Source organism: Danio rerio, chromosome 17 (assembly GCF_049306965.1).
Source record: "Danio rerio strain Tuebingen ecotype United States chromosome 17, GRCz12tu, whole genome shotgun sequence".
Classification (NCBI taxonomy): domain Eukaryota; kingdom Metazoa; phylum Chordata; class Actinopteri; order Cypriniformes; family Danionidae; genus Danio; species Danio rerio.
In genome coordinates, this window is record NC_133192.1 from 13,729,745 (window position 1) to 13,755,413 (window position 25,669).

Here is a 25,669-nt window from a genome sequence, read left to right on the forward strand (position 1 = left end):
CAGCCAACCACTGTATGAAGGTAAATCAGTTGCGTAACTCGAGAGCTTGCAAATGTAAATGTGAGCACTTGTGATAATAATATGTGTATGTGTAGGTTGAAATGTACACTTACAGCTCTGATGTGAACAGCTGAATCCCTCGATTTGCGCACACACACAACAATCCACACACTTGTGTTTTAAATTGGAAGTTGCAGATTAATAGTTGTGTATTTGTAAAATGTCATTTACAAATACAAAATGACAGACACACGTGTGCACGGCAAATTTGATTGCATCTTATCTCTACAACCACAGGTCGGCACTCACAACCTCTCAGTTTCGTCAGTACAACTACAAATCTCCCGCGCTCTGACTTTTGCTACACATCTCCCGCGATCTCTGTAGCAGAACTCATCTGTGCACTTGCAAATGCAGAGGCGTGAGCAGCGCGGGGCGGGGGAGGGGCGGGGCAGGTGTAAAGCTGTTTGATTGGCTGATGCCTGACCAATGAACAATGCCAGCAGCCAACAGGACTGAGGTGCAAAAGAATCATTTCCCACGATTATTTTATTATTTAGGGTTTATTTCAACTCTTTTCTGAAGAGATTCTTGTTAAAAATCATTAATTTTGCGGAAATGTACATACCAGTAAAAGAGCAGCAAAGCCAGTTTATTGGCTAGAGCCAGCCAATGAGATGGGGCGTTTCTGTTTGTCAGGACACAGGGCAGCTCACGTTGTTGGAGGCCTCGAGCAATCAGAGGGTAAGTTATGATTTTTAATAATTATCTATATGTTCAATACTGTTAGCTAAGCTAAGGACTGTGCTGGGTGCTTCTCTAGTTTGTTTTTTTATATAAGAAACAGTTATGAGTTATGTAGGAGTTGCTTTCTATCATGTTATATCGTTCTAAAGATATGATTCAACCCACATGAAATAAGTTGTAATAGTATTTATAGTAAATAATATTACGTTTTTGAACCATACTCACTATAGTAAACTGTATTATATTGTATATACTGCAGTATCTACAACTTTGTTAATGAATGCAACAGCACACTGTAGTATTAACTAGCATGAACTTTAATAAATTGAAGTATATATATATATATATATATTGTGTATATATATATATATATATATATATATATAGTGTATATATATATATATTGTGTATATATATATATATTGTGTGTGTGCGCAAATCAAGGGATTCAGCTGTTCACATCAGAGCTGTAAGTGTACATTTCAACCTACACATACAAATATTATTATCACAAGTGCTCACATTTACATTTGCAAGCTCTCGAGTTACGCAACTGATTTACCTTCATACCACTGAGCCACTGTACACCTTATAATACAATACAATACAATATAATTCATCCATAAATTTTCTTTTCAGCTTAGTCCCTTTATTAATCAGGGCTCGCCACATCAAAATGAACCAACTTATCCAGCATATGTTTTAAGCAGCGGATGCCCTTCCAGCTGCAACCCATCACTGGGAAACACTCATACACTCTGATTCACACACATACAATAGCTTACCAAACTCACTTTTGTATTGCCTGAGGTCTTCTACACACAAGCAAGATTTTGTCCACTTTTTTGGGGGATACTTATAAAACTAATCCATTTCACCATTGCCTCTTATGATAATGGGAACGTAAAATGTTGATTTATTTGTGCAGCAGAAAAAAAAGGAAAAAATATAAGTCAAGAAACATTTTGGTGACTCCAAAAATCAGAATCGGAAAAATATAGTAAAATATAGTGATATTGGTGCTGCAGTCTACATTTTCGGGCTTCGTTTTTGCGAATTACGTTGCCTCTGCTTTGTCAAGCGTGTAACCGAAGAGTAATGGACCCTCAGCTGCACGTTCCAAAATCCTAAAGCAAATATAGTTAATCAATCCAATGTGACAAGCTAGACCTGATGCAAAATATAACCCTGTCTTATTATTCAACATTTCTTGAAGTCAGTCCCATATTAGGGTTAACCTGCTGTTGTTTTAGGCTTGCTGACAGCACAGATGAATTCCACTGGACTTAAACGATTGCACTTATATGTGCGTGTCGCATTCAGTGGCATGTAGCAAGAAGTTATCAGTGGAAAAGGAGGATTTATGGAGCTGATTTATAGGTCTTTTACCTGCAGCCAGTCACAGGCCTGAAGGGAGAAGAAGGCAGGTTAACAATGCAGAGGCAATGGAAATTCATCACATTCTTCAACAAGTTACTCCCAATGGACTTAAAGGCTAAAACGAGCCGTTAAATGGAGGAGGAGGTCTTTATTTCCTCTTTACAGTCAGTTTTTATTTCAGCTACAAGTTTGGAGTCAAAACAAAGGCTCCTATGCTCATCAAGACAGTGTATATTTGATGAAAAATGCAGCAATTTAGCGGTAAAAATATTGACAAGTAATTCTAATAAAAAATATATACATTTTATCAGTTAAAATTTGAACTTTTTTATTATTTATAGTATTTTTTAGGGCGACATGGTGGCTCAGTGGTTAGCACTGTCGCCTCAAAGCAAGATGGTTGCTGGTTCGAGTCCCGGCTGGTCAAGTTGGCATTTCTCACCATGTTTGCATGGGTTTCCATCCAGGTGCTCCGGTTTCCCCCACAGTCCAAAGACATGCGCTTGTTATGAATATGTGTGTAAATGAGAATGTATGGATGCTTCCCAGTTTTGGGTTGTGGCTGGAAGGGCATCCGCTGTTAAAAACATGCTGGATAAGTTGGCGGTTCATTCCGCTGTGATGACCACTGATGTATAAAGCGACTAAGCCGAAAGAAAACTAATAAATTTAGTAAATTTTTGCATCCTTATTAAAAGTCTTTGGTGTCACTCTAAATCATTCTACTGTGCTGATTTAATACTTAAAAATATGTATGATTATTAATTTTGAAAACTACTTGAAATTTTTATGGAAATTGTGAAACACCACCATTGAAATGTTTGGGTTAAAATAGAAAAAAAGGTTAAATATAACCGTAAATCATTTATATTTTTACAAAAGCTTTTTATTTTAAATAAAAGTTGTTCTTTAGAATTTTCTGTTCATCAAAGAATCCGAAAAAAATAAACAAAGGATTAAAAAATATTACAAATATTAAATATTACAAAAATCCTAAATCATAAATTTAAGAAAATAATATAAAGAACAAAGACATTATAACCATTATCAATCATCTTATTAGAAAAATCTGCTTCGCGATCACATTAATACATTTTAATAAACAAAATTTTAAATAATTTTAAAATCTATTAATATATTTTATTAATAATAATAACAAACAAATAGTAGCCTATAATAAATTGTATTGTCAAATAAATAAATGCAGCCTTAACGTGCTTAACGTGCGAATCGTGAAATAGCTCGAGTTGGAAGATCTGAACTTCAGCGGACATTAACCAATCAGGAGCTTCCTCTTGTAGGGGTATAATTATGACATAGTGCCTTTTGTTGGTGTCCTGAGGGACAATCCTCTTGCCGACACTGGACAATAGCTCATTAAACTGGGCTTGGCTCACTCAGAAGCATCGTTAAAAGCTTCCATCATACTGGTATAGTTTCATGAGGAGTTGATGAACTCACAGAGCTGGTGCACCTCTGAAGGGATCTAGTGAACTCAGACATGACACCAAACGAATCAACGCTTATTTTAGCCTTCCTAAAGCACATAAAGCACAACTACTGTCTCAATTAAATCCATGTTAGCCATTTCGCAACGAAGCTAGAGTCACAAAGCAGACAGAAGCCCAGCCTATGGCATGAATCTATTGTGAAGTAAAGTTTATTGAAAAAATTCACGTGATTATTTATGAGCGAATAGCATGATTTATTTGTGTGTGCTGCGCATCTGGTGTGAACACAACATTGGAGCACCTGTAAAATATTTTTGACAGTTAATCTACTAAATGCGTGATGTGCCTTTGATTCCTTAATGGATTGGGCCAAATTCTATACAAATACAAATATGATTATTGAGAATTATTTACTTTGCAAACAACGTGTATGATAACCTAGACCTTAAATCATTAATAGACCTTAAACTCAGCTGTGAAAACCCCAGTACATCAAAGAGGTAAAGAGAAATGTGACAAAAATCCTGGAAAGTCGACATATCTGTAAGTTTGAGCTCCCTGGATGTTTATTTTCCAGTCTGTGACGCTCTGCCCTGCAGATTCAGTGGCTTCTGAAGGATCAGGAATGAGTCTCTGTTTCTGCTCACATGCTAAAGTCGAAGGTAATACACTTTGTAACTTTGGCTGACCTTCCCGTGTGGCATACAGCAGTGAATCTCTGGAGAATCTCTCTCTGGAGTACAGTATGAGAGGATAAAACACAACGTCTCAGGTGCACATTTAAGTTGTATTGTCTGAGGAGGCACATTTCCAAAATTTTGTTCACTACTAAGTAAAACTGCGCCATTTCCTGTGTGTTTATACAGGCTTAGAGTCAGTAGAGAGAACAGCTGCTTCCGTAAGAGCATCAATCTCATGATTTTTATTCTGTATAACAAATTACTACTTTTATAAAACACCACGAGGAACACAATGAGTTAAGTTTGAATGTCTTTCTCAAATGTTGTTTTATTCCTGTTAAAATGAAAAAAAAAATCAAAACCTTTTTAAACTTAATTGTGTATAGAATTTAATTGGAAATTTTAAGAACTAATTACAGTAGATTTTTTTATTGCCATGAGGATAGTACACAATATTTTACTAGTGCATAATTTAACTTAAGACACTAGTATTCAGCTTAAAGTGTAATTTAAAATTTTTACTAGGCTAATTATGTTAATTAGACAAGTTACTGTAGGAAATTAGCCAATTAGGTTAGTTAAGCAAATCAATTGACAACAGTGGTTTGTTTTGTAGCAAATCGATAAAAATATTTACCATAGCAGTTAAACTTATATTATTAATGTCCAATAAAATTTTGTATATATTAATTTATATACACACATACAATGATGTGAAAAAGTGCATGCCACCTTACTGATTTCTTATTTGTTTATCACACTTTAATATTTAAGATCATCAAACTAATTTAAGTGAAGTTTATTTATAAACTAATTTTGAGAAGATCACATGCTTATGATTGAACAGAGCTGGTCCAGCATTAGCCAATTCACGATTCACCAATCAGACGATTCACCATAAATTACCTAAGTTCCATACCACAGCCATCTTCATTTGAAGAATCCCCTCTTCCACCTCTACTCCTCCTTTCCTAGATGGGTGGAACGATGGCTCAGTGGTTAGCACTGTTGCCTCACAGCAAGAACGCCACTGGTTGTTGTCATTACCAAGCCATTCAACGTTTCTGCGTGGAGTTTACATGTTCTCCCTGTGCTCACATGGGTTGGCGTGAGTTAGTTGACTAATCCAAATGTGCTCCTAGTAAGTTTTTATCTCTTCATAACAATCCCTATCTGTTCATTCGTTCATTCGAGATCTTCCTGAGCTCAAACTCCACTCTCGCCTTGCAAAGGGAAGGAGCCCTGGGCTTGAAAATCTTATAAGCTCAGGGCTTTCTCCCGGAACAGCATGCCAAACACGATTTGTAATCAATCATCAGCTACGGTAAGTGTGAACTCTTGAAATATTAGTCAAAGATAACACAAGTGAACCCTTCACACAGTTTTGAAATGAAGGTTTTTAAAATAAATTATGAAACTACATAATATAACTGTATAAGTAAACCTAATAACTGTGTGGGCCGCCCACAGCAGCAACAACTGCAATAAGGTGTTTTCGATAACTTGCATTGAGTCTATTACAGAGCTGTGGAGGAATTTCAGTCCACTCATCTTTGCGAAATTGTTGTAATTCAGTCACAACGGAGGGTTTTCAAACATGAAAATACTTTTTGAGGTCATGCCACAGCATCTCAATTGGATTCAGGTCAGGACTTTGACTAGGCCACTCCAAAGTATTCATTTTGTTTTTCTTTAGCCATTCAGAAGTGGACTTGCTGGTGTGTTTTGGATCCTTGTCTTCGTCTCAACTTGAGGTCACTAAAGATGGCTGGACATTCTCTTTCATGATATATTGGCACACAGTAGAATTCATGGATGCATTTATCCCAGCCTTTCAGTCTTCCAGATACTGATGCAGCTAAACAGGCCCAGACCATCACACTACTACCAACTGTCAGGGTTCGGGAAGGATGAGGGAGCGAGGACTCAAGTGCAAACAATAATGGGTTTTTATAAATTATAAAATGAAAACAAAAAAGGCAAAACAAACAACCCCGAGGGGGAAAACTCTAATAAAACAAATAAACGAACAAACAAACTTGACTGGACTGGCAGGACAAGACAGGGCTGGACACAACAAGACAGGAAACTATTGACGACGAACTGGCAAAGGACTGAAAACATGAGGGGGGTTATAAAGCAAAAAGTAAATTGACACACAGGTGAACATGACAAACTAATAATGAGTAAACAAGGAGGGTGGGACTAGACAATAGACAGGAGAGCGCATGACACAGAGAGATAATACAAGCCATGCGCTCACATAACACAACACTGAAGCACACGACAAAAGCACGTGACCACAATGTAAACACCGAGCCACGTGCTTTGACAAAAGATGCAAGACACGAGCACACGATGAATGAAAACACTCACCGTGCGCTCACACACGCAGCGTGCATGCTTCATCCCAGCGCCGACCAAAACCGAAACCAACAAGACTGAGACGCTGGGAATGAAACACCACGCTGCTGACAGACAAAAACACAAACACGAATACAAGAGCGCACGCGTCTGAGGGACGCAGAGCGCGCGCGCGGCCGCGTCAAGCAGGAGCGCGCACACTCTGCGTACACCCACGACGGCGCGCGCGCACACACAGAGACAGAAACAGGACCAGACATGGGTTGTGTCCGAGCTCTGCCACCAAAACAAGAATTTACAAGACCAGAGTGGCAGAACCCTGCCACCAACACCACATTTTACTGTTGGAATGATGTTCTTTTGTAAAATGTGTTACTTTAATGGCACACAGAATAGGATACACACCTTCCAATAATTTCAACGTTAGTCTTCGTCACAGATTATTTTTCCAAAAGTCTCAAAGATCATCAAGATGTTTTCTGGCAAAACTGAGTCTTTACGTTAGTATTTTTAGCAGTGTTTCCCAGAGATGGGTTGTGGCTGGAAGGGCATCCACTGCGTAAAAACTAGCTGGATAAGTTGGCGGTTCATTCTGCTGTGGCGACCCCGAATTAATAAAGGGACTAAGGTGACAAGAAAATGAATGAATGAATTTAGCAGTGGTTTTGATTTCAGATCTCTGCTATGCAAACCATTTATGCATAGTCTCTTTCTTATGGGGGAGTCATGAACACACAATTGAGGCAAGTGAGGCCTGCAGTTCTTTGGATGTTGCTGTGGGGTCTTTTGTGACCTCTTAAATGAGTTGTTGCTGCAATGTAGTTTGGATTTTGTGATATGTTTTTTTTTTTTTTTTGATATGATATGTTTTCTTGTTATCTTTGACTGATATTTAAAATTGTTTGATGATCAGAAACATTACATTGTGACGAAATGTAAAAACATAAGAAATCAGTAAGGGGCAAATATTTATTCACTCATGTGTTGTCAAACTGATGAGGATGTGTTAGTGTTTTTTTTTATTAGCATGCATTTTCTTCCAGCACATTTGAGCCTATCAAACACCGTACTACTATAACAGACAGGCAGTGTATGGACTGTGGGGGGGTCTGTGACTAAAACCAAGACTATACAGTAATAATACTTATGCAAAGTTATAATAAAAGAGGTATTACATCAGCTGATGTCCCAACAAAAGTGAATTAAACACTATTAGACATTATCCACCTCATCAATGGGATTTATTGTTTAATTTCCATAAACAGACTCTTCTAATATCCACTATTAGAATAACATCATGATTGTGTGACCCAGTCTAGGAAGAATATAAAAGAGCACATGAGTGACTGACGGCACATACTCTGAATGTTTTAATAAAGGTTTTCTTTATATGGCCATTACAGAGGACCACAGCTGGAGTTCTGGAGGCAGCGCTGCTTTATTGGACATCGCAAGCATGTTTCAACTCAGCAGCTTTGCTTCAACATGACCACACTGCTCTAATTCACCAGGCGGATTTTCTGCTGCGTGGCTTGTTTTTGTGACACACTTCAAGACTGTTGCGTGCAGTAGGTGGCCCTTACACCGTTCTGAGTTTGTAGAGGCGCAGTATGAGGAAGAAGAAATGAAAACAGGGATTAATAACACTCAAAACTAGAACATACAGAGCAGCCCGAGATGTTTTATTTTACAGGGAAACAAGGTAAGGATTATGGATGTAAGGGTTTTGCAAACTCAAGCTGTCATTGTGTGCCCTAGGTTATATTTCAAGCTAAAATAAGAAATAACTATTGGAAAGAAACGAAAAGAAAAGACGGGAAAATGGAAAGTAAGAACAGGGAAAGGGTAAGAACATAAACACATATACAAATAAAGGTAAAATAAGAAATAACTTAGAAATAACTAACGAAAAGATAAGAATAGAAAAGAAAATGGAAAATAAGTACTGAATGGAGAAACGGTAAGCACATAAACACATATAATTAAAGGAAAAGTGACAAATAAATAAATGACTGCATGAGGAAATAAATCAATGAATAAATAAATTGTTAATTTATTAAATAATTAAATAAAAAAATAGTCACCCAATAGTGACAAAATTCAAGGCATTTGAGATTTTTACTACACTGTAAAAAAGGCTCTGAAAACTACAGTAAAAAAAAAAAATCTGTAAAGCAGCAACAGTAAAATATTATAAAAAATATATATATATCACTCTATTAAATCACCATAATTTAAGAAACAGTACATAACTTGAGTTTTTACTAAATATGTAAAAACAATAAAATGCTTACAGTATATACATAAGTATATAAAAGTTTACATTTTTAGTGAAATAAATGAAAAAAATGCCATATAGCTTCAAGAAACTAATTACCCTAAAACAGTTTTATAAGTCTGTGTAAAAACACATTTTGTTGATGTGTAGTATGCAATTTACAACATAAATCTTTTACTTTTTCACTTTAATTTACAACATAAAAACACATGCTTGAAATTCTATAGTAACGATATGTTAAACATATGATATTGTAAAATTAAATTTAATTAAATTAAACAAAAGAAACATTTCTAAAGTATCCAGCAGAATATTTAGCATACTGACATTTCTATTTTTAAACAGTATATAAAATCTTCCGGAAGAAAGGATGGGTGTGTGTGTGCGCGTGCAGGCGGGCGGACAACTGGATGGATGGAAGGATGGATGGATGGACAGATGAATGGACAACCGGACGGATGGATGAATGATCGGATGGATTAATAGACAACAGGAGGGATGGATGGATAGATGGATGGACGGATGGATGGACCACCGGATACACGAACGGATGGATAGATTAATAGACAACCGGATGGATGGATGGATGGATGGATGGATGGATGGATGGATGGATGGGTGGATGGGTGGATGGGTGGATGGGTGGGTGGGTAAGTGGGTGGGTGGGTGGATGGATGGATGGATGGATGGATGGATGGATGGATGGATGGATGGATGGATGGATGGATAACATATGTATGAATGGGTGGACAACATATGGATGGAAGACAGAGGGACAGACGGATGGATGTATATATAAATTATGAATGGATGGATGGATAGACAAAATATGGATGAATGGATGGATGGATGTGTGGATAACATATGGATGAATGGACAACATAAATGGATAGATGGACAACATATGGATGGATGGATGGATGGATAGATAAATTATGGATGGATGGATGGATGGATGGATGGATGGATGGACAACATATAGATGGATGGATGGATGGATAGATGGATGGATAGACGGATGGATTGATGGATGGATGGACAACATATGGATGGATGATGGATGGATGGACAACATATAGATGGATGGATAGACAGATGGATTGATGGACAACATATGGATGGATGGATGGATGGATGGATGGATAGATAAATTATGGATGGATGGATGGATAGATAGATAGACGGATGGATTGATGGACAACATATGGATGGATGATGGATGGATGGACAACATATAGATGGATGGATGGATGGATGGATGGATGGATGGATTGATGGACAACATATGGATGGATGATGGATGGATGGACAACATATAGATGGATGGATAGACAGATGGATTGATGGACAACATATGGATGGATGGATGGATGGATGGATGGATAGATAAATTATGGATGGATGGATGGATAGATAGATAGACGGATGGATTGATGGACAACATATGGATGGATGATGGATGGATGGACAACATATAAATGGATGGATGGATGGATGGATGGATGGATGGATGGATGGATGGATGGATGGACGGACAACATATGGATGGATGATGGATGGATGGACAACATATAGATGGATGGATGGATGGATGGATGGATAGACGGATGGATTGATGGACAACATATGGATGGATGATGGATGGATGGACAACGTAAGAATGATTAGATGGATGGAAAACATGGATGGATGAATGTACAACATATGGATGGATGGAAGGATGGCTATATAAATTATGGATGGATGGATGGAAGGATGGATGGACAATATATGAATGATTGGATGGATGGATGGATAGATGGATGGATGGAAGACATGGATGGATGAATGTGCAACATATGGATGGATGGAAGGATGGCTATATAAATTATGGATGGATGGATGGATGGATGGATGGAAGGATGGATATATAAAACATGGATGGATGGAAATATAAATTATAGATGGATAGATGAACAACATATGGATGGATGGAAGGATGGATATATAAATTATGGATGGATGTTATTTTAGTAGCTAAACTTCATGTTTGCATTTGATCTAATAAAATTTTTAAAAGTTTTCTAACTGCAATATATGAATGAGAACTGGGATGAAAGTCAAATTCGTTCTTTAGCATTTCTGTTGATTTCGCAATAGCCACATCAGCAAAAATAATATATTATTAAACCATTGTACTTGCTGAGAGCTGACCTGCAGCCTGCTCCATCGATGCCTCGTTTAATCACAGGATGTATTTCCAAGGTAATTGATATCTAGAGCAAACAAGCAAAACACAGCGATCGTGGCGGACGACCAGCACAGAATAAGAGCACGTTTCTTGGCCTGATTCAGCAGATGTGACAAACAACAAGAGGAGTTTCTTCACCCCCGGCCCTCACATGGAGACGCAATAAACAAAACAAGCACGTTCTCTGGTTTTTCACTACGCAGAAAACCCACAAACACGCAGTTCCTGTTGGTTGCCTGCAGCCCAGAGGGGGTCCATGTCCTTTACTATGAGCTCTATAACAAACTGTAGCGAAAACGAGAGAAGCAGAGCCTCGTCGAGTCCTCCAGGGAGAAACGCTGCTCATACACGAACATCCCGTGTTATTGCATTTTCAGATGAGATGTTCCTGTTTGAGTCTGTGAACTACGCAACCACCTGGTTTGCAAGTGGACTGAGTTATGATGTTAGACCATTACACATTTGTCCCTTGGTATTTGAAGAAACAGGCAAACAATGGATTGAATTGAGCTAAAATACAGCCAGGAGATGTTCGTTCTAAGGGTTTATGGCCATTATAACTCACTGAAAGTCGTGGTTTATTGAGTTCTAGTCTTTTTGTCATTGCAAATACACTGTAAAACCCGAAAAAGTAAAACTAAAAACTAATTCTAATCAGGGCTGTGAACTTATCTACTTGAGTAAACGAAGCAATTTGAGCACAGTAAAATCCAATAAATGAACTCAAACCAACTGAGTACTTTAAAACCCATTAAGTTAAGGCAACTCAAGCCGATTGCTACAAACCATTTGGGTTAAAAAAAACTAATCAATATGAGTACGGTGAATTTACTCTATTTATGTTGAAGTAAAGTATTTAATTAACTCATTACCTTCACGGGGTTCAAAACAGTACATTTTGAGTTAACTACACTCATTTCATTTGATAGAGTTAACTGTTGGGTTTTACAGTGTACCATTAGTTTAATTTTGGAAGTGATGTATTTGTACCTACAGTCAAAGAGCTTAGAATCACCAAGAGGTGACATTCAGTAGAACATTCCATTGCAACAGCAGCAACAGCCCCGCAATTCCGCCATTTTGGAGTGAAAGCGATCGGCCGTCCATTGGATCTTATTGCTGTTGTGATGGCAAGCAGCTGCTTTGTTTTTTATTTATTTTTTTTAAAGAACATTAAAGCTGAGATACAACCTGAAAGATGACAATACAACACGTACTATCACAATCATTAGCACTTTATATAGTTTAGTTTAGTATAGTTTAGTTTATTTATATAGTATAGTTTATGTTACAGACCTATATTGTGCTGTTATTCTACTGGGGATTTTTCCCAAAATGGCCGTGGCGTGACACTAGCGGCATCTAGAGGGTGTTTCCCAAATCACACTAGAGTGTCGCCTGGTGATTCTATGCTCTTTGCTACAGTGTCCTCTACTAATATTGGCACCCTTGTTAAATATAGGAATGAATTTTAATAAAAAGGATGTAGAACATGTTTTTGTTTAAACTTTTGATGAAAATATTAAGAAAAAAAACATACTGACAAAAGCCTTTCTGCCTATCTAAATTTAAGGAACAACAAAAATGAACTTGACTTATAGTTGATCATTTGGTATCAGAAGTTTTATAAAGAGTCTTTGGATTCATCTTCAATGCCTCCATCTTACCCCAAACCATGATTTTTACTTCACAAAACTTGTCTGATTTCTGTGAGAATCTTGGGCCCATTCGTGGCAGTGACAGTCACCAAAATGGTATGATTTGGATCAAACCCTAAAAGGGGCAGTTCCAAACAGATAAGGGGTATTTTGAGCTGAAACCTCACCTACACACTCTAGGGACATCAGAAACTTATTTTACATCTTGTGGAAAGCAGAGATTGGAAGTATCGAAGTATAATACTTTGTTACTGCATTTAAGTAGATTTTTTCTGCAATCTGTACTTTACTCCATTATTTATTTTTCTGACAACTTTTTACTTTTGTTTCTTAAATTATTACATATATATCTGTACTTTCTACTCCTTACATTTTTAAAATCAGGCTCGTTACTTTCATTTTAATGTGCTTTGTGGAGCAATCTATATTATTTTTTTGTCATTGTGCAATTTGAATGCCTTTTTGATTAAATCTATTTCTTGTCATTTTTCCCAGCTTTTTTAAACTCTGATCACGCACTGCAAGTAGGTTTGTTTATTTATCTTACCATGGGAATGGCAAGAATGGCTAACGTGGAAGAGACAGAGGAAATCAGTGATGTTTTGACTGATGTCCTGTTTATACCGGGTAATAAGACTAATCAATAAGTTGATCAGACCACAGGTAAACAAGAGACACACTCCTTTTCAAATCTGGCAATTAAATGGGGTTAAAGTCTTTTGTCCACTTCTGACCATGGTGAACTGTACATTTTTGATCTTTCAATCTAATACCGCGAAAAAAAAAACTTTAACAATAATGTACTTTTTTGTCATTGTTTGTTAAGTTAGCACTAAAGCAATTAAATACTTCATGATTATTCCAGAAAAACAAACAAAAAGCGTTCAGAGGTAACTCAAATATTAGGTCGGTGCTCTTTGGGTAAGGGATTCATCAAAACAACAACAGGAATCAGTCCAAGGCATTCAAAAAGGGTAACCCTGATAAAGGCAGATTCTTGCTGAAACACGTAGGTTTTTTAAGATTTAGCCATGTGAATAAAGGCTTTTTAAACGTTCCACATTTTTCGAGAGCCTTGGACTGATTCCTATTGTTACTTTATAATTATGTTGTGCATTAATTCATTTAAATTTGTTAGATAGATTGTTAAATGAATATTTTAGAAAATCTAAAGTATTTATACAGGGTGATTAATAAATAAAATTATAATGCAAAGGATCTGGAATTTATCACTCACAAAAGAGGATGCAAAAATTTATTAACAGCATTAATGACTTTATCCATCAAATACAATATGCACAACACTCTGAAAACAAAACAAAACAGAAAACAAACATTGATTTCAGCTGCATTGGTGTTGCAGTTTGAAGAAAATGAATCAGATTTAGCATAGAGCAAAAAAGTTTGTAGTCAAATACATTTATTAGATATAAAAATATAGGCCTATAGAAATACAAATTACGTTTCAGTATGGCAGCTGTTGTTTTTAGCTGCCATATAGTTAAGTTTTGTGTCTACGTGATGATACACAGGGCAATTTTTTGAGCAATGTTGGATAGGTTACTTTGCTGATGAAAATTGACATCAACACTTTTGCAAAAAAAATTGAAAAGCAAATTATTTTGTGTGTATATATATATATATATATATATATATATATATATATATATATATATATATATATATATATATATATATATATATATATATATACACATACAGTTACAATCAGAATTATTAGCCCCCCATTTGATTTTTTTTTTTTACATTTTTTAAATATTTCCTAAATAAAGTTTAACTTAATTAACCAAGTTAAGTCTTTAAATGTCACTTTAAGCTGTATAGAAGTATCTTGAAAAATATCTAGTAAAATATTAGTTGCTGTCATCATGGCAAAGATCAAATAAATCAACTATTAGAGATGAGTTATTAAAATTATTGTTTAGAAATGTCCTGAAAAAATCTTCTCTCCGTTTATCAGAAATTGGGGGAAAAATAAACAGGTGCTAATAATTCAGGGGGGCTAATAATTCTGATTGCAACTGTACATAGGATGTACGGTGTAGTTACCACTGTGAGACTAAAACAGTTAGTAGTCGTGAATACTTTTGACTTAAGTACATATTTCGGCCCCTAATTCTTTACTTTTACAAAAAATGTAGTCAGTACTTCACCTTTTACCAGAATCATTTTAAAGCACAAGTATCTCTACTTCTACTTGAGTAAAGGATGTGTGTACTTTTGCCTTGTCTAGTAAATATGGGCTTAGGTCATCTTTAAGACCAAAAAAACAAAGCTCTAATTTAGACATGACAACTGCCAAAATAACAAAAACCCTGAAAATGCCTATTTCCACCTTCAGGGAACATCTGGACGAGAACATGTATCTGTCTGTTAAAATGATTGCTTGAGTGGCCAAAAAATCTCCAAGAATCACAGCTGGGGAACTGCAGAAGCTAGTTTGGTCTTGAGGTCAATAAGTCTCCAAAACTACAATCCAATACATTACCACAAATTGTTTGAAAGGGTTTCAAGAAAAAAAAGCCTCTAATTCAACAACAAACTCAAACATCCTCAGTTTTTTTTTTTTTTTTTTGTTAATATTGAGCAAAACGTCAACAAATAAAGTATTTTATTCAGAGCCGCCTTTGCTCATCTTTACCAAGGATGCAAATATTAGAGGAGAGCACTTTAAATGATTAAATGAACGAGGTTTTATCATGGAAAAACACTAGATGAACTTACAGTAGATTGAATGTGTTGTATGTATGCACATGTTGCAGTGTGCGATAATGTTTCCCAGCTGTGGAGCTGGAGCAGGGAAGTGGAATGGTCATGTTGGTGGGTCTGGTGGTTTTGACTCTGGTTTGAGTTGTGGTCCTGTGGGGAAACTGAACAAAGACGCTGAGGAAAACCGGTCTGTAGTTCAAAATACTTTTTTTTGTTTTGTTTGATGTTAAAGGATGACAAATTGTGCATTTCAGTGATTCCAATGGTTTTTGAAAGAAAACACAGATTAAAAGTAGGTTTCGTCATGCTTTTATATGAGTTTAGTGTGCTGTCACGATACTGTATACTTTACGTGTTCTCCTATTCCTTAAACATACTTTATTTTTCCTCAGACATATGGACTCTGTGAACACACAGATATAAAGTAAATGATGACCAGCAAAACATTAATCAATAAAGAAAAGAATACATTAAAAACTATAAATAATCATTCATTCATTCATTTTCCTTCAGCTTAGCCCCATTTATTTATCAGGGGTCGCCAACTTATCCAGCATATGTTTTACACAGCGGATGCCCTTCCAGCTGCAACCCTGCACTGGGAAACACCCACGCACTCTCACATTCACACACATACACTACAGCCAATTTAAGTTTATTCATTTCACTTATAGCGCATGTCTTTGGACTGTGGGGGAAACCGGAGCACCCAGAGAAAACCCATGCAAACAAGGGGAGAACATGCTCCACTCCACACAGAAAAGCCAACTGGCTCAGTCAGGACTTGAACCAGTGACCTCCTTGCTGTGAGATTACAGTGCTAACCACTGAGCCACAGTGCCCCCCTATAAATAATCAATCTCTTTTAATCTCTTTTAAGAATTTTAATCTGACTTCTTTTCTCCATTTAATCAACCATGGAAAATTTTTGGATAAATGACAAAAATGCTTCTCTTACTTACAGTTTTGTCTTGTTTCTAGTCCAAATATCCATAAGAAAATCTGAAATTAAAAAAGCCTTTTCTGGACAATTAAAGAATATTGTCTTGTTTTCAGAAATAAGGAGTCTTTCTTAGGGCTCTATTTTAATGATCCAAACTCTAAAGCGCAGGGCACAAAAGCATTAAGCGTGTGTCTGAATCCACTTTTGCTATTATAATACGCTCTGTGCCACGCACATGGTCTAACAGGGTTGCGCTCATAATTATATTGAGTTACGGGTGTGTTTTGAGAACAAACCAATCAGATTCTTATCTCCCATTCCCTTTAAGAGTCAGTTGTGTTGCGCAATGGTGCATTTGCTATTTACATTGTGGACTTTGTAAGTGGACAAACTGAACACTTCACTAGCAAGAAAACAGTTAAACAGAGCATCTGCAGCGCGAGGATAAAGAACAAGCCTCCTCCAATCGGCCTTCACTTTCACTTTCTCTTTCTTTCATAGATAAGGAAATGGTGTTGTATGCACAGACATCCATTAGCCTAAACATTATTAATTTAGTTTGTTAAGCGCAAAGATTTGTTTTAAAACTATTTATAAATTTAGTTCTAATTTCCAGCAAACCAATAAATGAACAATAATAATGAAGTGTGGTCAAACAACGGAGTTATATCCAAAAGCAAATGCTATGCTCCATATGGTCCAAAAAAAGACAGGTAGACAAATCTAAGCTTGTTTAATAAACAAATATAAATATGCATATACTACTGCTACGAATAATAACATTATTTAAAAGCAAGTTGTCTTGAATAAATTGAAAAAAAAGCCCCCTGAGATGAAGAAGGCATGGGGGCATTGGTTTCTATGTAGAAAATAAGAATTTTTGTAATATTTTCATCCTTTAATTATTTTTCATTCGTAAAGATATTTGCATATTGCTGTACATCCTGTGTGTGTTAAGCAATGTGTAAGCCAGGCGCACAACTAACTTTAGACCTGATTTTAGCTGGTCTATTGCACAGTCTATTTTAGTTCCTCAAAATAGAAATCTGCCAACAATGTGCCTTAACACACCTCTTTTCTATACAGGAACACCCATGGGTCCACAAAGTGGCGCAAATGGATTTACTATTTAAACAACAAGGCGGAAAACAGGAAAATTAAGGTTGCGCTGGTCTGAAAATAGCAACACCTTGGGGCAAAATTGTATTGCGCCTTATTGCATCAGGCCTATGATAGGGCCCTTAAAGGTTTATACTTCATCTGCAAATAGGTTATGCAAAATAATCTTCTTTTTGATTTGAAAATAGTTTATTTACCCCATTAGCTTATGTAGGAATGTAAATTATCATATGCATTTGTTTATATGGCAAAACATGTCTTTTTCAAAAAGAAGGTTCATTCGGATTCCCAAGACAAATACTGATAGCATCAGGGGATGGTTAATAAATGTGTGTTTGCAGTGGTGTAAAGTAACAAATTACAAATCCCCAAATTACTGTATTTGCGTAGTATTTCTCAGGAACTGTGATTTGCTAAGTAGTTTTAAAGAGGTGTATTTTACTTTCCCTTGAGTACATTTTTAGTGCTGTATCTGTACTTTTACTCCACTATTTTTCTTCTACCTGTAGTCAATACTTTATTTCTTTCTTGTCTATGGTGATTGGCTAAAGTAGAAAAAGCCATCCTGTCATTTCTGTCCAATCAAATCACACATAGACAGTTAATTGCATCATACTGAACAACCTCAAGACATGGGCACTTTATAAATGCACCAAACATATTTGGAATCATTAAAAATGTCCAAGAAGATGTCCAAAATCTTTACACGCAATGACTGCGTGTCACTGATGAGAAAATGAAGGTTGTTTGCTGTATGATCACTGAAATCACCAAACAGCCTTAAACAATCGCTAAACGGAATGAAAGAAAAATGGAAGAAAGAGCCGAACAAGGAATAGGACGAAGAACAGAACTAAGAAAAGAAGGACCGAACTAATGAATGAAGGAAAGATTCATGGAAGGCCTAGAGGATATTAGGAAGGAAGGACTGAAGGAAGGACTGAAGGAAAAAATGAAGGAAGGAAGAAATTAAGGAACAAAGTACAAACAACACGACAAACAAACAAAACAAACAAATAAATGAAGGAATGAACGAACAAAGAATCAAATGAAGAAACCAACGAAGGAGCGAACGAATGAACAAACGAAGGAAGGAAGGAATGAATGAAGGAAGGAAGGAAAGAAGGAACAAACGAAGGAACGAATGAACAGAAGAAAGGAAGTATAATGAACAAACGAAGGAAGGAAGGAATGAATAAAGGAATAAACGAAGGAAGGAAAGAATGGAACGAACGAATGAACGAACAAACAAAAAAAGGAATGAAGGAAGAAACAAAGGAAGAAATTAAGGAACTAACAAACTATGGAATAAGGAAGAAACGAACGAACGAACAAACAAACGAAGGAACAAACGAACGAACGAAGGGAGGAAGGAACGAACGAACGAAAGAACAAAGAAATGAATGATTGAGTGAACGAACAAATGAACGACTGAAGGGAGGAACGAACTAAGGAATAAATGAATAAAGGAAGGACAGAACAACAAACGAAGGAATGAAGGAATATAGGAATAACATAATGAGACAACTAAAGTAAATGCACTACAGAATGTTACGTTTACACATCCCTGCACAAACTGGATGTAAACGCATCAACCTTTCACTGTGTAATACTTACTACTCTTTAAGGCTATTTTTTACTTTGAGTATTATTTACATCGGACACTTTTACCCGCACTACATTTTGGGTAAGTAATGGTTCTTTTACTTGAGTATGATATTTCAGGACTCGTTCCACTACTAAGTATTTAGGCTTTGGTCGCGTGGTCAAGAAAGATACAAAATAGGTGGTAAACTTTGCTATGGCCTCTTTTCCATCTCTGCTCCTCTCCTGCTCTGGAGTCTATCATCTCTGACTCTACTGCTATCAGGCTCTTTTTGAGGCCTACTTTCTGGTCTTTCTCTCTCTCTCCCTCTGCGTGTCTCTCTCTCTCTCTTTCTCTCTCTCTCTCTCTCATGTAACTATTTTACATTTAAGCTGGTTACAATTATTATCATTTGTTTTTTTTGTATATAATTTCAGGTTTTATCCTTTTATACAGTTATTTTGTAACTAATTCAGTTGTAACCATCACAAGTTATTCTCATTAAATCATTTCATTTTATAGTATTCTTTGATTTAACATCAACACTTAATTGCTCCATATTGCAAAAAAATGCAGTCACATAACAGCAGCGCTCTCCCACATTTTAGCTATTATAACTACCCTTATTTCCGTTTTTGGTATAAGTTTGCAGAAGTATGGTTTGACTAGTAATGTAGTTTTCACCATCATACTGATTACATTTAAGTCGTTCGGCAGAACTACCGTTCGAACCACTGTAGTTAAAAACCCATTCCTTACCCAGATTTTTTTTTAAAAGTCACTTAATTTTTTTTACTTGTAATTTCTAAAATTTATTTAACTTGTCAAGAAAATGTTTCTTAACTTAAGAATTTTTAGATATTTGGACTATAAGCAAGATCCGAACTTTACCTACTGTATTCAAATAATGCCACACAACATACTTGCTGCAGTTTAATGTTTCAAATTGCTGTCTTTAAAAGCAGGAGCAAATATTTTGTATGTTTTCCACCATCTCAGCCTACAGAAAACAGCTTAAAAATCTTCACGGCTGTCCTGAAGTCTTAAATGACCCAGCACAAGACATCTGAGAGGTCTGACTCAACAAAAACAGAAACGCACAGGCATAAACTACATGTTTGAAAGAGCTCACGCTTTGCAGAGCTTGAAAAAGTTTGCAGGAAAACACTGAAAAGCCCATAAATAGCACCAAGGTGCAGAGTCACCACATAAAACATAACACGGCTTGCAACACAGACTCTATGGGAAAATGTGCCCTGGTATGCATTTTTAAGAACCCAGAAATAGGTGCTTGTGGGTACATATGTCTGCATTTCATGTGTAAAACAAACGCTACAGGACAGCTTACTGCTTACCTTCATACAGATGGCTTTTTTTTGGCGTGGCTGGTTGGTTCAGTAGCTCACCACAAATGCCTCTAGACTTGAAAGGCAGAGCAGAGCGAACTGGGGTTTGAGACCAGCAAAGGACGGTTCCAGAACCCAGCTAAAATAAAACCCAAAAAAAGAGTGAGGTTGCGGAGGAACACACTACTGTAATAGCTTTTCTCTTCTACTTTTCTTTTAAAAACACTATCAGTTGGCTTCAGGGAATGGGGTGTGTGTGTCAGTCGATGTAAAGCTGATATATTATACACAATGACATGATTGTTGGTTAACCAATTAATAAATTTGCAGAAATGTATAGTGACCAGCGCGGTGCTCCTCTTGTGTGTGCATATTGTCATATCATCTTACATTAGAAATAACAAACTTGCAAGTGAAAAAGATGTGATATGGGAACAGCCGCTACTATAGTTAATCCTGTGTGTGTGCGGTTTAGCCTCGGTGTACATACTTGGAACTTTAAACTAGTGCACAGTTGGCAACTTGGCATAACTTTGTTTAATTCCAGCAGTTTTGTTCCGTGCTAAAGAAATGCTGCTCAGCGAAGCCTTTACGATTAATTAACTGTGACAAATTAAAGAGCAGTTAATAGTAAACATCCAAATGTACCACTGGAATGTTTTTAGCTGCTCGCTTATGGTCACTCACGCTCTGCGAAGCCTCTGCAGCTCGTGCTGTATTGAACAGTCGCACGTCACTTCATAACTATAGTGGCCGTTTTTCGAACGAACTACAGTAAAGTTCGGCTGGCGGGCCACCAATTGAATAGCCCTGCTCTAGTGGATTTGTGAAAACACAAACTGCAAGACAATGTAGTCCAGGGTACATATTTGTCAGTTTCTCAAAATTGTAGCCCTGGGGGGTATTCCAGAAAGCAGGTCATGTGACATACCCCGGTATATTTAGGTGTAAGTAGGTGGATAACCTCCAAAAGCGGAGGTAACTTTTGGGGTATGTTAACTAACCTTGGGAACATACCCCAATCTTACTCTCTGAAGATAACCTGCTCCGGAGCAGGTTATGTTCCAGAGTTTGTCTGTTTCAGAGAGTTTACAGAGCATTGCGGGCTCTTTTGATGAGAATTTTGATGGACATAGAAGCACAGATATGAGATTCTTTCATTGTGAGAGGGTTATAAGTGCATAGTTCTTTTTATAATAAAATGAATATTTGAATGAACGTTGTTGTTTTTCAGAAGAATTGTTAATGTATTTAACAAACCTTTTTAAATCAAACGTGACGAATCGCGGGTCTGTGCTTACTATACCCCTCAGTGCTGCTTTTTGTTTTTGCATCAGGCATGTTACTGTACAATGTGGCAATAGCTTGTACGACGATCTGTACAATACGTCTATAACTGCCCTTTTTTTTTTTTTACACTTTTGTACAGTTCATCGGCCATAAACCACTGCGTATTATTACACAGATGATTTAGTGCGCAGCTATAACGTAGTGGACAGTCCGGCATTAAAAAACAACGGCGCGCACATCGGAGCGTGTTCGAATCTTATGGAATCTTATGTTTTTTTCTCTCTCTTCCTCTCCTTATGCACACCTCACATTTTCTGTAGCTTATACTGTATATAATAGAAGAAGTGGCAGCTATGTCTTTTGTAGGAAAATATATGCATATTTCAAGATGTAGTCATCTATTCTCACACACACACACACAATAAATTTTTTAAATATTTTTTGTTCAAGGTCTCCAAATGCTATTGGGTGCATAAATCGCAGCTCCATCAGTCAAAAAAGCCACATATCAGGGCACATATTTACATTGTACGCTTTCACGCAAAAGAGTTGATATATAAAAACGAAATTTCTAACATTTATGAAAAAAAAAGTGAATCTGGAATAAAACACATTTTCCTGAAAGTATACCAAATTGCTCATACATTACACAGTAAAAAGTTTACCTTTATTATGATTTTTATCTTCACTTTAAAAAGTTTTAACACTTGTTTTAAGTAAAGTCAACTAAACACTTTTAAAGTCAACTAATTGTTTAAAAAAGCACAATGTATACTTATTTTATTAAAGTAACTTCAACTAAATGCTTTATACAGTGGACTCTGTAGTCTGCTGAAAAATCTAATCATCACAACTATTCATTCATTCATTCATTTTCCTTCGGCTTACTACCTTTATTCATCAGGGGTTGCCACAGCGGAATGAACCACCAACTATTCCAGCATATGTTTTACACAGCGGATACCCTTCCAGCTGCAATGCAGTACTGGAAAACATCCATACACTCTCACATTTACACACAGACTACCGCAAATTTCAGTTTATTCAGTTCAATTCACAGTGCATGTCTTTGACCTGTAGGGAAACCAGAGCACACAGACTGCACACACACATGTGAACATGGGGAAAACATGCAAACTCCACACAAAAATGCCAACTGACCCAGCTGGGATACAAACCAATGACCTTCTTGCTGTGAGGAGACAGTGCTAACCACTGAGCCCCCGTGCCGCCTCACAACTGTACAGGAATCATAAATTCATAAATAATAAAGTTGACACACCCTTCTGAAGAAAGTGTTGATATAAAGGCTGAATCTATAGCTTTTTTTTTTTTAATGGGAATGGGTTTCTTGACTAAACCTTATCAATGCTGTGTGATCTATCATTCCCCAGCCCTGTTGCACTGTAAGTCTCCCATTTGTGCTGTAAATGTTGCTGACGCAGCACTCGCAGATGTCAGATTGACCTCAGGAGCTTAAACTCCCTCAGCATTGAGCGACTCCAAGGGTCTTCGCTGATCTGCGTTGGGGAGGAGAGAGAGAGAGTCCGTTCAACAGGAGAATAAAGAGTAAAGAAAGCAAGGGGTCTTGGAAGAAAGCTCTCCTTTGTGTTTGAGAGCGTTTGGCCTCACTGATTCCCCAGCTCGGCTCCTGACCGCAGGGTCCGCTTGGACGGCAGCACTGTAATTCCATACAAGTCAAACATGCTCAACTTCTGTTTCCATTTTGAGGCAAAGGTAACGGCGCTCCTCCCCCATGAACAAGGCTTTGTTTGACAAGCAACTCTCTTTCTCTTGGTGAGGGAGGACAGGGGTGTTGAGCTCGTCTGGCCATGTTTGTGTCTTTTCTGAAGTTCATTCGTAATTCTCTACAGGGGGAAAGCGAGAGGTAGATCTTGAAAGCATGTCAGGAAAGATGTTAGACATTAAAGTGAAGAGTTATCGGGTGAATCTCATGAAAACCTGTCAAGAACATGACTGAGTCACATTTTACCTCCAATTTCACATTAGAAAGGAAGATTTTGTGCAGGTTTTTTTGTGTTTTGTTTCACCATTTTAATCCAGCCCAAAGCATAACTATTTATACGTATTGTCAGATAAGTGGCTCACTTGGATGACTTCATTCGATTTCATTCTTATGCCCCCAAACCCCACCCCAAAACTTAGTTGTCATTTACTGTAAAAAAAAATGCTGGGTTTCACTCAATCCCTTCATGTTTACCAAACACAAATCAATTAAAGGTGCAGTAGGTGATTGTCTACAGAAACATTTTTAGTTGTGCTGGTTGAAAGTCTCTTCACAGTCCAATAGTAATGATTAAAGTAGATGATCTAAATGTATTAATACTGTATGTGTTTTTATATTCTGGGTAAGGCATAAAACAAAAAAATGTTCTTCCAATTAATTATTGTCGAGCTGACATCTCCTATGATTCCGATAAGTAATTAAAACTGTCAACAATTGCAGATTTGGGCTTTTGCGCATCTCTGTTCACGCATATCCGCCAAAAGCGTGTACATGCCTGCATGAGCACCGCGCATGCACTCCTAGATGAGCGACACGTGCACGTGAGACTGTCGCAGTCGTGGCAAAATCAAATGCTGAATTGAAACTTTTTAAACTCCTGAATCAGAATTGGAGTTACTTTTGCATGCTGGAGGAAGGACGACACCACAACATGGCTGAAGTATTTCTATTAGAGAGGTAATGTTCTGTTTTAAATCAATTTTAATCAAGCAGAGCTGATGTAGAGTTCATTGTGTTATAAATGGGTTCTATGCACAGACGTGTTGTTCAGCTACTAAAATCTCCCGGTGAAAGCTTCAAGTTACTTTGTTCAGTTTCATAAGGGAGCTTTTACAGCATCGATGATGTAGATTTATATTTAGTTTAACAACAAAACATCAGTAAATAACGCTTTTCCGCCAAGCCTGCTTCCTGAGCTGAAGTTGCCTTTTTATTCACATTGGGTCATTTCTGAACAGTGACAGCCTGTGACGTGCTCCCGATATTGTTTACGGCTACTCTGAATATTCAGTCTGATATTGCAAGCAAGTGTGGCTTAGTAATAAGTGAAATTCCTGCACGCCGCTGGCCCAACCACTACATACACTTCTAACTGCTGAATAAACTGGGTTGTCTGCTGTCGTGTCGTGGTGGCCGTGTTCATGATTTCAAGAGGCGTGGCTTTGGAACACAGTCACTCCCTGCCATCTAAAGCTAACATGCTAACCGATTAGCATTTTGGCAGATCACCTTCTGCATCTTCAGGTTAACCTAAGTGTTCTTGCAAATTTAAGTGGATTGAATATAAAACAATTAAGCTGTGCAAAAAAAACCCTCAAGAATTGTGTTGCCTCAGCTCATTTTAAATAAGTAACCAGCAAAAAATTTTATTAAGTGTTGGTGGATGAGCAAATCACACTAATATCTACAAATGAGATATACAAACACACAAATATGCAAATATCGACTATATTCAAAATAAATAAAAAATGCTGTGAGATTGCATTGTTTGAAATCACATATTTGTAACACCAATAAAAAATAAATTGTAAAAAATATAGCTGATTGATTTGTAATTATGTAATTAACTTTTTTCCAATGTTAAAACTGAATAACGTTGGCGCAATAGCCTAGTGGTTAGCACGCTGACATATGGTGCACATATATCAGGGCGTCCCGAATCCGAATCCCGGCTCGAGGACATTTCCTGACCCTACCCTTTGTCTTTCTTCAACTTCACTTCCTGTCTATAATACTGTCCTATCTACTTAATAAAGGCAAAAAGGCCCAAAATAAATCTTAAAAATATGAATAACAGTTATATAAAATAGCTTAAATTTTAGCCTTTAATGATATTTTATT

The 25,669-nt window shown here is 36.9% G+C and overlaps 1 protein-coding gene and 1 long non-coding RNA gene across 3 annotated transcripts in view; one reads left to right on the forward strand and one right to left on the reverse strand.

Moving 5' to 3' along the window:
* emilin1b (elastin microfibril interfacer 1b) overlaps positions 1–25,669 on the reverse strand; it is a 183,992-nt gene that overhangs the window by 88,380 nt on the left and 69,943 nt on the right. The window contains exon 2 of one of the 2 annotated variants that reach the window (XM_073927495.1): positions 20,521–20,650. The exons of the other annotated variant lie outside the window; for it this stretch is intronic. The gene's annotated coding sequence lies outside the window, so the exon portion shown is untranslated. The remainder of the gene's footprint in view (positions 1–20,520; positions 20,651–25,669) is intronic. 2 annotated transcript variants of the gene reach the window in all.
* Positions 680–13,272, forward strand: LOC141378525 (uncharacterized). Its single transcript, XR_012393247.1, has 3 exons — positions 680–744; positions 8,026–8,324; positions 11,145–13,272. It is a non-coding gene; the product is annotated as an uncharacterized lncRNA (long non-coding RNA).